General features: G+C 40.1%; 1 pseudogene; it reads right to left on the bottom strand.

Moving 5' to 3' along the window:
• Window positions 1-7084: 7084 nt before the first annotated feature.
• LOC140616892 (dnaJ homolog subfamily A member 1-like) lies at window positions 7085-8966 on the bottom strand (annotated as a pseudogene).
• Window positions 8967-13397: the final 4431 nt, after the last annotated feature.

Genomic DNA, 13397 nt, shown 5'->3' with positions numbered 1-13397 from the left:
CTGTGAAATCCATCTGGTCCAGTGTATCATTTAAAGCTCTTGTTTCTTTGGAGGTGTTGTGCTTAGATTGCCTGTCGATTGTAGAAAGCACTACATTGAAGTCCCCAAGTATAAGTGTATTATTATCTAAGTATGTCTTAACTTTGGTTGTTAATTGATATACTTTGCAGCTCCCACATTCGGGGCATAAATATTCATGATTGTTAAGCCCTCTTGTTGGATAGATCCTTTAAGTATGATATAGTGTCCCTCTTCATCTCTCACTACAGTCTTCGGGATAAACTTTAGTTTATCTGATATAAGGATGGCTACCCCTGCTTTCTTTTGAGGACCATTTGAATGGTAAATGGTTCTCCAACCTTTTATTTTCAGGCTGTAGGTGTCCTTCTGTCTAAAATGAGTCTCTTGTAGACAGCAAATAGATGGGTCCTGCTTTTTTATCTAGTCTGACACCCTGCGCCTTCCGATGTGGTCATTAAGCCCAGTCACATTCAGAGTTACTATTGAAAGATATGAATTTAATGTCATCATGATACCCATTCAGTCCCTCTTTTTGTGGATTGTTCCATTGGACTTCCTCTTTCTTTTACAGAGTCCCCCTTAATATTTCTTGGAGAACTGGTTTGGTGGTCACATATTCTTTCAGTTTCTATCTTGGAAGCTCTTTATCTCTCCTTTCATTCTGAATGAGAGCCTTGCTGGATAAAGCATTCTTGGTTGCATGTTTTTCTCATTTAGGACCCTGAATATAACCTGCCAGCCCTTTCTGGCCTGCCAGGTCTCTGTGGAGAGGTCTGCTGTTACTCTAATGCTTCTCCCCATAAAAGTTAGGGATTTCTTGTCTCTTGCAGCTTTAAGGATCTTCTCTTTATCTTTGGAAATTGCAAGCTTAACTATTAAATGTCGAGGTGTTGAACTGTTTTTATTGATTTTAGGGAGGGAGCTCTTTATTTCCTGGATTTGAATGCCTGTTTCCCTTACCAGATTAGGAAAGTTTTCAGCTATGATTTGTTCAAATACACATTCTGGCCCTCTGGCCCTTTTGGCGCCCTAGGGAACCCCAATTAAATGTAGATTTTTATTCCTGAGGCTGTCATTTATTTCCCTTAATCTATCTTCATGGTCTTTTAATAGTTTGTCTCTTTTTTCCTCAGTTTCCCTCTTTGCCATCAACTTGTCATCTATGTTACTCACTTGTTTTTCCACCTCGTTAACCCTCGTCATTAGGACCTCTAGTTTGGATTGCATCTCATTCAACTGATTTTTAATTTCTGCCTGATTAGCTCTAAATTCTGCAGTCATGAAGTCTCTTGAGTCCTTTATGCTTTTTTCTAGAGCCACCAGTAGCTGTATAATAGTGCTTCTGAATTGGCTTCTGACATTGAATTGTAATCCAAATTTCGTAACTCTGTGGGAGAGAGGACTGTTTCTGATTCTTTCTTTTGAGGTGAGTTTTTCCTTCTAGTCATTTTGCTCAGTGCAGAGTGGCCAAAAACAAGTTGTATTGGGAAAAGGAGAAAAAGAGAGAAGAGAAAGAAGAAAAGAAAAAGAAAAAGGAAAAAAAAGGAAAAAAAAGAGAAGAAAAGAAAAAAAATGGGGGGGGGGTGAGGGAAGCAAATAGAAAACAAGAAACAAGGGGAGTATCCTCTGATTCTATATACTGTAAATCCCTTGACTTCCCCTGGAAGTTTCCTCGACTTCCCCCGGAACTTTCCAGTGCTGCTTGTTTAATAATTTGTTTTTCCCCTGTCTGCCAGCTGGTCTTTTGGGGGAGGGGCCTGCTGTGCTGATTCTCAGGTGTGAGCTCCTGGGGAGCTGCTCAGCCCCTTCCTGGTGCAGGGCTCAGTGGAGGTTGTTTACCCTGTGAGGCCCCAGGAGGAACAACAGTGGCAGCGGCCAGCTCTCCAGCCCTGCAGTCATCTCCTGCAGTAACTACTGCAGCTCCCCGTCTGCAGGTGCATGGATGCTCTGGGGCGGGGGTTGCTGATCTGTACAGCTCGGGCAGCCCAGCGGCAGGAGTGTCCTTGCTGTCCTGTGTCCTCCCGGCCTCTGCCTGTCCCGGGGAGAAGGCCGGATCCTGGGCTGTGTCCCCCGGCGCCCTGGGTTTTGGGGCCTTCGCTGCTGGAACCACGCTCCCGGGCTGCGCAGCCCCCTCCACGCAGAGCTGCTGCCTCAGCCGCCGCCCGAGCTGCTCCTGGTCCCGCTGGGGCAGCCCTTTAGGGAGCTTGGCCAGTGTGTGGCACGCTTTCCCCGGGGCGCAGGTCCTCTGTTAGTGCCCCTGGGAGCCTGAGGGCATCCCTTCCCCTCCTGGGATCCTGCCTGAGCTCCCTGCGAGCGCCTTTCTGTCGGGAAGATTGGTGAAGCTCCTGCTTCTCCGGGACGGGGCTCTCCTGTCCTGGGGCACCCGCCCGCGGCCTTAGCCCGGCTCCTCGCGGGGCCCCTCCCCCTTGGATGCTTTTTCATTTTATTTTATTTTTTTTTCATGTTCCTACCTTGATAGAAGCGGGAGCTCTTTTCACTGTAGCATCCCAGCTGTTCTCTCTTTAAATCTCAAGCCGAATTCATAGGTTTTCAGGATGATTTGAAAGTTATCTAGGCACGTCAGGCTCCCGGTGCATGGAGCCTGCTTCTCCCTCTGCCTGTGTCTCTGCCTCTCTCTCTCTCTCTCTCTCTGTGACTATCCTAAATAAAAAAAAAAAAAAAAAAAAAATATTAAAAAAAAAAAAAAAAAGAAAAGGGATCCCTGGGTGGCGCAGCGGTTTGGCGCCTGCCTTTGGCCCAGGGCGCGATCCTGGAGACCCGGGATCGAATCCCACGTCAGGCTCCCGGTGCATGGAGCCTGCTTCTCCCTCTGCCTGTGTCTCTGCCTCTCTCTCTCTCTCTCTCTCTGTGACTATCCTAAATAAATAAAAAAAAAAAAAAAAAAAAAAATATTAAAAAAAAAAAAAAAGAAAGTTATCTAGGTAATTTGGTGGGGACAGGTGACCGGGGGACCCTACTCTTCCGCCATCTTGCCCCACCTCTCCCATTATTTTATTTCTTGAATAAAAGAGGAACTGCTTATAATAAATATGCTAATATAAGTTATAAATTTGGAGGAAGGGTCTTGATTTTATTGTACATAAAATGGATGCAAAGTTGTTTCTCAAGTTGTGTACTATGGTCTGAATGTTTGCAAACCCCTAAAATCTGTATGTGGAAATCCTAACACCCAATTTGATGGCATCAACAAGGGGGGCTTTTGGGAGGTGATTAGTTCTTAAGGGCAGGGCCTTTATGAATGGAATTAGTGCCTTGTAAAATAGGCCCCACAGAGCTCCTGGCCCTCTCTACCATGTGAGGATATAACTGGGAGTCTGCAGCCTAGAAGAGACCCTTCACTTGACTATGCTGACACCCTGATCTGGACTTCTATCCTCTAGAACTATGAGAAATAAGTTTCTGTTTTTCCTAAGCTACTCAGTCTGTGGCATTTTGTTACAGTAGTCCTTGATCACTAAGACACTGTGTCCTGAGAATCTTCTGTGTTCCCAAGAGATGTTTCAAGACCATCACAGACAGAGAGCAAGGGGGAGGAGGAGAAGCCATACCTGGGGCATCTTGCAATCTATTCCCACTTAAATCAAAGCACTTTTATTTTTTATGTATTATACCTATTGGTATTCCACATAGGATTTTGTCTCTAAATGATATTCCATTGCTTAAGAAGCTTGAATACGACTGAATCAGAGGAAATTCTAGAGGTCCTGGAGGTTAAAAAAAATGGATTAATTAAAATTTCAGTTGAATTAACTACATTCTTATATTAGTCAGGGCCTACACAAGAGGCTGGAAACCACAATAACTTGAACTGGGAAATTTATTTTTCTTTTCTTTTTTTTAATATTTTCATTTATTCATAAGAGACACAGAGAGAGAGGCAGAGATATAGGCAGAGGGAGAAGAGGCTCCCTGTGGGAACACAGATGCAGAACTCAATCCCAGGACCCTGGGATCACAACCTGAGCCAAAGGCAGATGCTCAACCACTGAGCCACCCAGGCATCCTGTTGGAAAATTTAATATAAAAAATATTAATAGAGGATTAAATTTATAGGGCATTGGTTAAAAGGAGGTAAAGAAAACTCTAAAGAATACAATATCAGACACAGGATACAGCCACTCACTTATGCTTGGGCTGAGAGAAAACATTGAAGGACAAGCCCCCTCCCCATACCACACTGCAGATCAAAATCCTGACCTCAGCAGAAGACACCAGCATGACTTACCAGATAACTGAAATGTTAGGTGAGGTGCCACATCAGCAGGAATCTTCAGATCTGCCCTCTGGCGGGCTGGGGAAAGTGTCCACAGGAAGGCGCTACAATTAGGAGTTCACTCCAGAGCCACCAGAGCACATAGGAGGGGAAGCCCACCATCAGAGGTGCAGGGGACCACCACTCAATTATGAAAGCATCTGAAAAGGTGTCATTGAAAGTTTCCCAGGGGCAGGTGCTACAAGCAACTGGCCATTGAGTATTGAAGAAAACCCAACTGTGTAAAAGTCTGGTGAACAAAGTACACTAGAACCAGGAAGAGAAATTCCTTCCTCTTACAGAGTTCTTCTAATATCCTCAGCAGACAAAACTTGACTCTGCACCAGTTGGCATGGCAGAAAAATTTACAGTCCATCTCCATGATAGAGCACGTAGTGAATGATAGATTTGGGACAACAAATTGGTGATCAACTAATAGCTAGGCTAATTATTCATATGAACTCCTAAGACTCTTCTGATAGAAACTTCAGATAAAACTGAATCCTTTGAACTTGTAGAATTGCCATCCAGACCCCAAAGAAAAGAGAGTTAGAGGCTTAACTGGTGTTTCTAAACCTCTGAGAATGAAGATATTTATACTTCATTTGGTTATTTATTAATTAATTCACTCAAATGCCTCTGCTGTTCATAGCGTAGGGCTTAGTGGTACAGGAGAGGCAGAATGTATAGTTCTTCAAGGGACAGGAAGCAATGCACATAAAATAAGGCTCTTGGTATTCAGTGACCTACTCTCAAATTATTCTAGAAGGTACTTTGGTATGAATCCAGATCCAGACACCTACTAAGAGAAGAAATATCCTGGAGTTGCCTCAAAAACAATAAATAAACTAAAATATACATTGATTTCTTTTAAATATTTATTTTAAAAGTTTTTGAGTAGATTTGTAAAAAATATACACTTGAAGAGATATTCATTCATTATGAGGATCAAAGAAAGGGAGGCAACTTAATATATTGCCATAAAAGTAGGCAAAACCTGTGATTATTTAGTACTGAATCTAACTCTGAACTTTCTGATAGCCAGAACAAACTTTGAGATTTGAGGTAGTTAAAAGTGAGAGGAAAGCATGATTATATATGATTCTCATTATTAAAATTATGGAACACATAAATTCCACAGGACTTGTGAAATTAATTTTTCTAATACTCAAAAGTGTATCTCTTACATGAACTTTTCTGTGTTGAGATATATTAGATCACGGACAAAATTTATTTGGTTGACACACTGTCACCAAAACACAGGTGATTCCTTCAGGACTAAGAATTATTGATTGATGTTGTTAATATTTCTGGGCTAAGATGTATGTGTGATGTTCATGATCAAGTTTATATAATGCTGGTCCAAGGCAGTCTGCATATCACAGACAGCCAAGGTATTTAGCTCATGATTATGGGATTTTTGTTACACAGGGGGTTTAAATATAAAATAATAATACTAATTTTGAAGGTCTGCCGAAGTTCACAGTCCCCTACAACTCTTATCTTCACTCAGTTAACTTTGCTATCTGGCCCTTAGATGCAATATAACTGAATAATAGTTAAGCATGGACTCTGAAATCAGATTTCCTGAGGTTAAATTCCGACTTTGCCACTTACTAGATGTGAGATTTTAAAAATTTACTCAGATTCTCCAGAAGGATAAATTAATTAATTTATTTATTTATTTATTTATTTATTTCCTTATTTATTATTTATTTTTTTAGTGAAAAACCAGTGCTTTCAATCGGGGGGGGGGGGGTTGGGGAGCCTGTAGTGACACATTGGAAATGCTTTGTAATCAGTATATTAAGGAGACATTCATACATTTCAATTGCTTAATTCTGATTCCAGATTTAAGCTTGTGAACATGACTTTTAAACATACAATTAAAGCTGCTCCTCATAATTTGCTATACTACCAACATGAAATTACAGTTACTTCAGAGCATAAGTTAGATGGTTTAAAGTAAGCCTGTCACATACCTAGAAGACAACTTCCTGTCTCATACATGCAAATTAACTTTTCCACGTCAATGTTTCTTCACTCTAAGTTACCCTGCTCCCGAAGTCACTACTCTGAAGTTTATCATGGTCCAAAGAGAAGGAAAAAAAGTGTAACCAGGACTGATATATATATATATATATATTAATATATATATATAAGATGGCACAGCAGAAGGGAATGCAATTCTACAAGTGCAAGCCCTCAAGCAGCAGCATATGATAAACCCCTTCTTTAGAGAGGTATCCTTTCAATCACTGATACCATAGGCCAAATTACATAGCATGTCATCTTCAAATAACAGTTGAGGCAATAAAATGCAGGGGCATCACAATGAATCCCACGTAACATAACTATAGACCAACACTTCTCTATAAATTAATAAATTCTTTGTCTGATTGCCAATTAAATACAAGTTGTAACTTCATAGCTTAACAACTAAGGGTCATACACTGAAGTCAATACATACACCTAGCACTTCAGCCTGAACTGTTTCATACACAGAGCTGCAATCAATTACAAGGTATGGCCTAACAAATGCTAGGGGAGGTTTTTTTTAAAAGTAGTTTTTACAATATTAAACTTATCTTGCACACTGAAGTTATCATACACGCAGGGCAAAATCAGAGCTTTTCTTTTTGAGTTTATTCTTCATTTAACTTTTAAAATACTCTTATAGTTGAATATTAAAACAAAAACAATAGCAAGTAGTGAGCTATGATTATAGTCCTTCACTCATTCACTACACTGCATGTAAAATGCCAGCAGCAGTGCTATTCACTGGCTCCATTAGGAGGTCTGACACTGAACACCACCCCTAGGATGATGTTCATCATCCTCATATGCTTCCCCCATTGTAATGACGCTGTCTTTCCTGATTGGGATCAAAGTCCACCAGTTCTACATGATCCATTTCATCAGTCTCTTCTACTTCTTTCCTCTCAGATAGGAGTTTTTCCAGTAAAGAAAGTTTATCATGAGAGAGAAAGCCATTCTTGGGGAAGTTTTCCTTAAATTCGATGATTAGGCGACCCTTCTCATATGGTCTACGATAAATTGGCATGCCTTCGTTTAGTGTGCTATATATATATATCAGTCCTGGTTACACTTTTTTTCCTTCTCTTTGGACCATGATAAACTTCAGAGTAGTGACTTCGGGAGCAGGGTAACTTAGAGTGAAGAAACATTGACGTGGAAAAGTTAATTTGCATGTATGAGACAGGAAGTTGTCTTCTAGGTATGTGACAGGCTTACTTTAAACCATCTAACTTATGCTCTGAAGTAACTGTAATTTCATGTTGGTAGTATAGCAAATTATGAGGAGCAGCTTTAATTGTATGTTTAAAAGTCATGTTCACAAGCTTAAATCTGGAATCAGAATTAAGCACTTGAAATGTATGAATGTCTCCTTAATATACTGATTACAAAGCATTTCCAATGTGTCACTACAGGCTCCCCAACCCCCCCCCCCCCCCGATTGAAAGCACTGGTTTTTCACTAAAAAAATAAATAATAAATAAGGAAATAAATAAATAAATAAATAAATAAATTAATTAATTAATTTATCCTTCTGGAGAATCTGAGTAAATTTTTAAAATCTCACATCTAGTAAGTGGCAAAGTCGGAATTTAACCTCAGGAAATCTGATTTCAGAGTCCATGCTTAACTATTATTCAGTTATATTGCATCTAAGGGCCAGATAGCAAAGTTAACTGAGTGAAGATAAGAGTTGTAGGGGACTGTGAACTTCGGCAGACCTTCAAAATTAGTATTATTATTTTATATTTAAACCCCCCGTGTAACAAAAATCCCATAATCATGAGCTAAATACCTTGGCTGTCTGTGATATGCAGACTGCCTTGGACCAGCATTATATAAACTTGATCATGAGCATTATATGAGCATTATATAAACATGATCATGAGCATTATATAAACATGATCACACTTGATATCCCGATGTTTGACAATCTGACCTGGATGAGAGGTGATGACGATGGTTCAGTTGTCAAGAGTAGATATTGGCTTTTGAAAGCCACACCGGGCTTCAACCAGCTGTATATCCATACACATGAAAAGATCTTCTCCTCATTGAGTAAAAACAGCATGGTCCTTCTGATCTAAAACAATGATAATATCTCCTGGTTCCAGTCCTGGTTCTTGGTCTCTCTCACCATGGAATGTTATCTTCTGGTCATCTTTCACACTTTTGTCAATATGCACTTCTAGAATCTTCTTCTCTCGAAGTATCTTCCTTCCGTTGCAGCTTTTACATCTATCTTTAGGACTGATGCGTTCCTCATGGCCCTAGCACTCCATGCACACAGATTGAATTTGCTGAACCATTCCAGATCCTATCTGATGAGTTCTTATTTGCATTCCAGTACCTCAGCAATTGGGACAACATTCGACTGCTCCTTTCTTACCACCTGGGCCTTCACATTTATTGCAAATCACATTCTTTCGCAGAGCTAGTTTTCTTGTTGTGCCATTATATAAATCTTCTAAGGTTACTGAGAGCTGATGTACAACATTTTTACCTCTCCGTTCTCTCTGCATCCTGCCTCCTCCTCCAAAAAACATACCAAAGATGTCCATGGGGGAGCCAAAACCACCACCAGCTCCACCTTCTTTAATTGCCTGTTCTCCTCCTTTGTCATGTAATTCCCTTTTCTTTGTATCAGAGAGCACTTCATAATCTTGAGAAATCTGTTTAAACTTCTCTCCTTCATTTGGATTATCAGGGTGGTACTTCAAGGCCAGTTTCCTGTAAGCCTTTTTCAATTCCTCCTGGGTGGTATTGGGTTTGACTCCCAAAACATCATAGTAAGTGGTTTCTTTTTCTTTTTCTTTTTTTTTTTACTTTTTTAAAAAATTTATTTATCATAGTCACACACACACACACACAGAGAGAGAGAGAGAGAGAGAGAGAGAGAGAGAGGCAGAGACACAGGCAGAGGGAGAAGCAGGCTCCATGCAGGCTCCATGCACCGGCTCCCTGGGCCAAAGGCAGGCGCTAAACCGCTGTGCCACCCAGGGATCCCAGTAAGTGGTTTCTTTCACCATTTTCTACAGCCAGTGAGAGGGCCAAGGCCGGTGTGGAGGAGAGGGAAGGAGCACGTTGCTGGGCGCAGCTCGGGCAGCCGCTGCTCCTCCGCGTCTCACCAAGTGTTCTGGAAATTCTGCCAATTTCTTCATCTTTAAAATGAGAATCATAGCAGTGTCTACCTAGCAGCTTAAAAAAAAGAGATTTATTTGTTTATTTGAGAGAGGGTCAGTAGGAGAAGGACAGGGGGAGGGGGAGAGAGAATCTCAAGCTGACTCCCCACTGAGTGTGGAGCCTGAGTGTGGAGCCTTGGGGCATGGTCCCATAACCCTGAGATCCTGACCTGAACCAAAATCAAGAGTCAGATGCTTAACCAACTGAGCCACTCCTGGAGCCCTTACCTAGGAGCTTTTTGGTAAGGTTCATATATATTTAAAATTCTTAAAACACCTTAAAACTATGCTCAATAAGTAGTACATACTATTTAAGTGGTGACTTTTTAGTACTCAAATTGAAGGCTCAAGAGAGTGAACTGTTTAAAGCAAATTTGGGATTATTTTGCATGGTTACCTTCTATTTGTTCGATTTACATCAGAGATCCTATTCATTTCAACTTCTAAGCATTCTGATGAAATTGATTTCTAAATCATATCTCTGTAGCCATTTTTTTTTCACAGAAACATCCAATTTTTAGTATTCCTGTTGATCTCATAGTAACTGGATCTTTTTTTTTTTTTTCTTCTTTCATCCACAACTGGTATAGTTCAGATTTACTGTCCTGGTTCTGTTGCCATTGTTTTTATCAAAAACAGTTTTTGTTTTTGTGACAGTTTTATAGTTCACCTCTATATTTAGAGTGCTGTGGTATGATTCTCTGGTTAATGGAAACTAAAAAGTGAGATGTGTTAATACTGATTTACATATATGTTTCCATGCTTTTTTTCCTCTTCTTCAAATTTTAAGGCTAACTTAACTATTTGATTGGGCTGTCCAAGGAATTGGATGCATTGTGGAGGTGAGCAAAAAGTGATCTAATGATTCATTGTGAATCTTCATATATCTCAGCTTTCAGTTTCTGGTACAGGTTACATTACAGAGATGACAGTAAACAGCTTGCCTGGCAGCAGGGATCTTAAAAATTCCTCTCAGTCCCCTCCCACCCTCACTCACTAGGATGTGCATGCTCACCTCCCTCATGTTATTCCAAGTATCACTAGAGACCACAAGTTCACTAAGCTCTGAAGACAGGTCAGCTCATGCTTTTATGCTCTCACCTCCATATCAATTTGCCTCTTCTGTGGTCAGGGCTTTATAAAATAGATAAAAATTAATTATTTTCTCTCATTCCGTAAGCTTTTTTATGGTATCTACTAATTGCATTTTTTTTCTTTTCTTAACTGTAAGCTGTAGTTAAGTCAGTTACTGATGTTAACTGTTGCTATCAATGTCTCAGATGACCGACCATACAGAAAAGGGGTTAGCTAAGTTTTCTGATGTCTTCCTAAGGACACGTTTGTTTAATGGCTCCATCTGCTGGAGAGAGTGGGCACTGCTTGTTTTTGTTATCAGGTAAAATGTCAAGAGGCAAGGTAGAAAGTTCCTAGATATAGCTGGACATTTTTTAGGGAATTTGGCCGAAAGATGAAACTTTCGGCCACATTTGCAGCATTGTGAGGGACTGAAGAGAGGGAATTTCTGGATTTTTAAGCATTGCAAAATGTCTTCTGTTAATGTGAAGACACTGGCTGGGAAGGATTGAGATCTTGAAAACTGGAATCAGGACATATGGGAAGATTCTAATCGAGCTAGGGACATGAAACCCCAAATTCTATTGCATCCTTTTTGCCAGTAAATGTAGCCTTTCCACTCCCATCCAAGTAGGTTAGCCTTACTTTGCTTGAAGCACCTGTAATGTCCTCACTTAAGTAGATGGTCAAGTGACCAGAAGTCTAACCTGAATTCTGTAAGAGGTCATGTCTGCTCAATTTGCTTACTTGAGCTATTTTACAGATGCAGAATCTTTTTTTTTTTAAAGATTTTATTTATTTATTCATGAGAAAAACACACACACACACACACACACACACACACATAGGCAGATACATAGGCAGAGGGAGAAGCAGGGTCCCTGTAAGAAGCCTAATGCGGGACTTGATCCTGGGACTCCAGAATCACACCCTAAGCTAAAGGCAGATGCTCAACTGCTGAGCCACCCAGGTGTCCCAGACCCAGAATCTTTTAAATTAAAAGTGGGGGGCAAGTCTTTGAGAAATAACTCTATTAAACAGAAAAAAAAATTATATAGTTCATTTTTTTTCCACTCCCCAAAGAGATCTACGACCATTAGTCTTTCATTGAGGGAAGAGAAACAATCAGACTTTTGAAGTGTTATTGGACATTGACTCTGAATGAACACTAATTTCAAGAGACTCAAACCATCATTGTATTATACTGATCAGAGTAGGGACATAAGGAGGTCAACTGATTAATGAAATTGTGGCTTAGGTCAGCCTCATAGGTCTGCCTATTTTCTTCATCTAACAGAGACTTCTCCCTGGGAAAACCCTACAGCTGGCCATGTGGATGCCAGTAGCTTCTTGCTCCTGAACACTATAATCCAAGAACTCCTGGATATATATGTAAAAAAGAATGTATTTCCAAATATGAGAGGAGAAAGAAAGTAAGAAGGGATCATTTCCAAAATATCTGAGGCAAGATTACCAAACAAATGATTCTGAGACCACCGTAGAATCACTTGCTAGACTCTATCCTAGAATCATATGAGCAGGAAATACCCCCATCCCATGCCTTTTAGCGGATGAATGCAAACCAGAATACCTGCACAGTCAGCAGCACTGCCTGAATCCCAAGACCTTGCAGAGTACTTGCAGTACAAAGTGTTAGGTAGTTTTGTGTCCATCCACTGTACACAGCAAATCTTTGGTGATTATTGTCCCATGAAATATTCTGTATTTTCAAGTAGTTTAGTCTGAAAATCGGGCTAATAAATATTCTTATAGTTTTATAAACACTACTGTGCTCATAAAATAAAACTTATTTTCCCCTGGAATATAGTCGTTAACAAGCCGTAATACAAATGCTTTAAGTTTATATACACTATCCAACTCAACATATACAAGTTGGTTTATAATGTTATGATATGATGCACAAGAAAGCTTGTAAGGACATGATCACCATAAAGAGATGAGGATAAACATCATAAAAAAGTTTGTCTCTGAAGCATTTAGCCCTTCATACAAACTCCCTTGGCATTTATAGGATTTTCTTTTTATATCAGTCACACAAGTAGAACAATTCTTCAGTTTTCTCCTGGCACTCAATGACTTACCAATGAAGCCTTCACTGTCTGAGTTGCTGTTTCTTTTTTTTTTTTAATTTTTATTTATTTATGATAGTCACACAGAGAGAGAGAGAGAGAGGCAGAGACATAGGCAGAGGGAGAAGCAGGCTCCATGCACTGGGAGCCCGACGTGGGATTCGATCCCGGGTCTCCAGGATCGCGCCCTGGGCCAAAGGCAGGCGCTAAACCGCTGCGCCACCCAGGGATCCCTGAGTTGCTGTTTCTTTTGTAGCCAGCTCCTCAGCCACACATCAGTATTTTACTTCTGTGATCACTTAGAGAAAACAATACAGTAAATAATTTTTTTTAGTATTTATTATGTGCTAGAGACTTTAAAAGGCACTAGAAATATAAAAACAAATATTGAAACTTTATGTAATTTACAGTCAGGTGAGAGTGGAGAACATTAATCATATATCACTCAAAAACTGATATATGTAAGACCAAAAATGTGATAAGTACTGGGGAGGGGATTGTAATGTTGGGATATTTGACCTTGTCATGGAGTTCAAGGAAGGATCCTTAAACATTTGGCTTATATATAAAGTTTGAGAGTTGACTTGATGAAGAAGAGAGAAAAGAGAATTCCAGGTATAAGGAAAATGTCTGTAAATGTAGTGTGGTGGAACTCTGTTTCAGTTCCTGAAATTAATTTAGGGGGTTGTGGTGCTGGGAGTTTGGGTAAATTTTGTGTAG

This window comes from Canis lupus, chromosome 25, assembly GCF_048164855.1.
Source record: "Canis lupus baileyi chromosome 25, mCanLup2.hap1, whole genome shotgun sequence".
In the NCBI taxonomy this organism is placed as follows: Eukaryota; Metazoa; Chordata; class Mammalia; order Carnivora; family Canidae; genus Canis; species Canis lupus.
The sequence above is the reverse complement of the archived record's forward strand: the minus strand, read 5'-3'. Positions and strand labels throughout refer to the sequence as shown.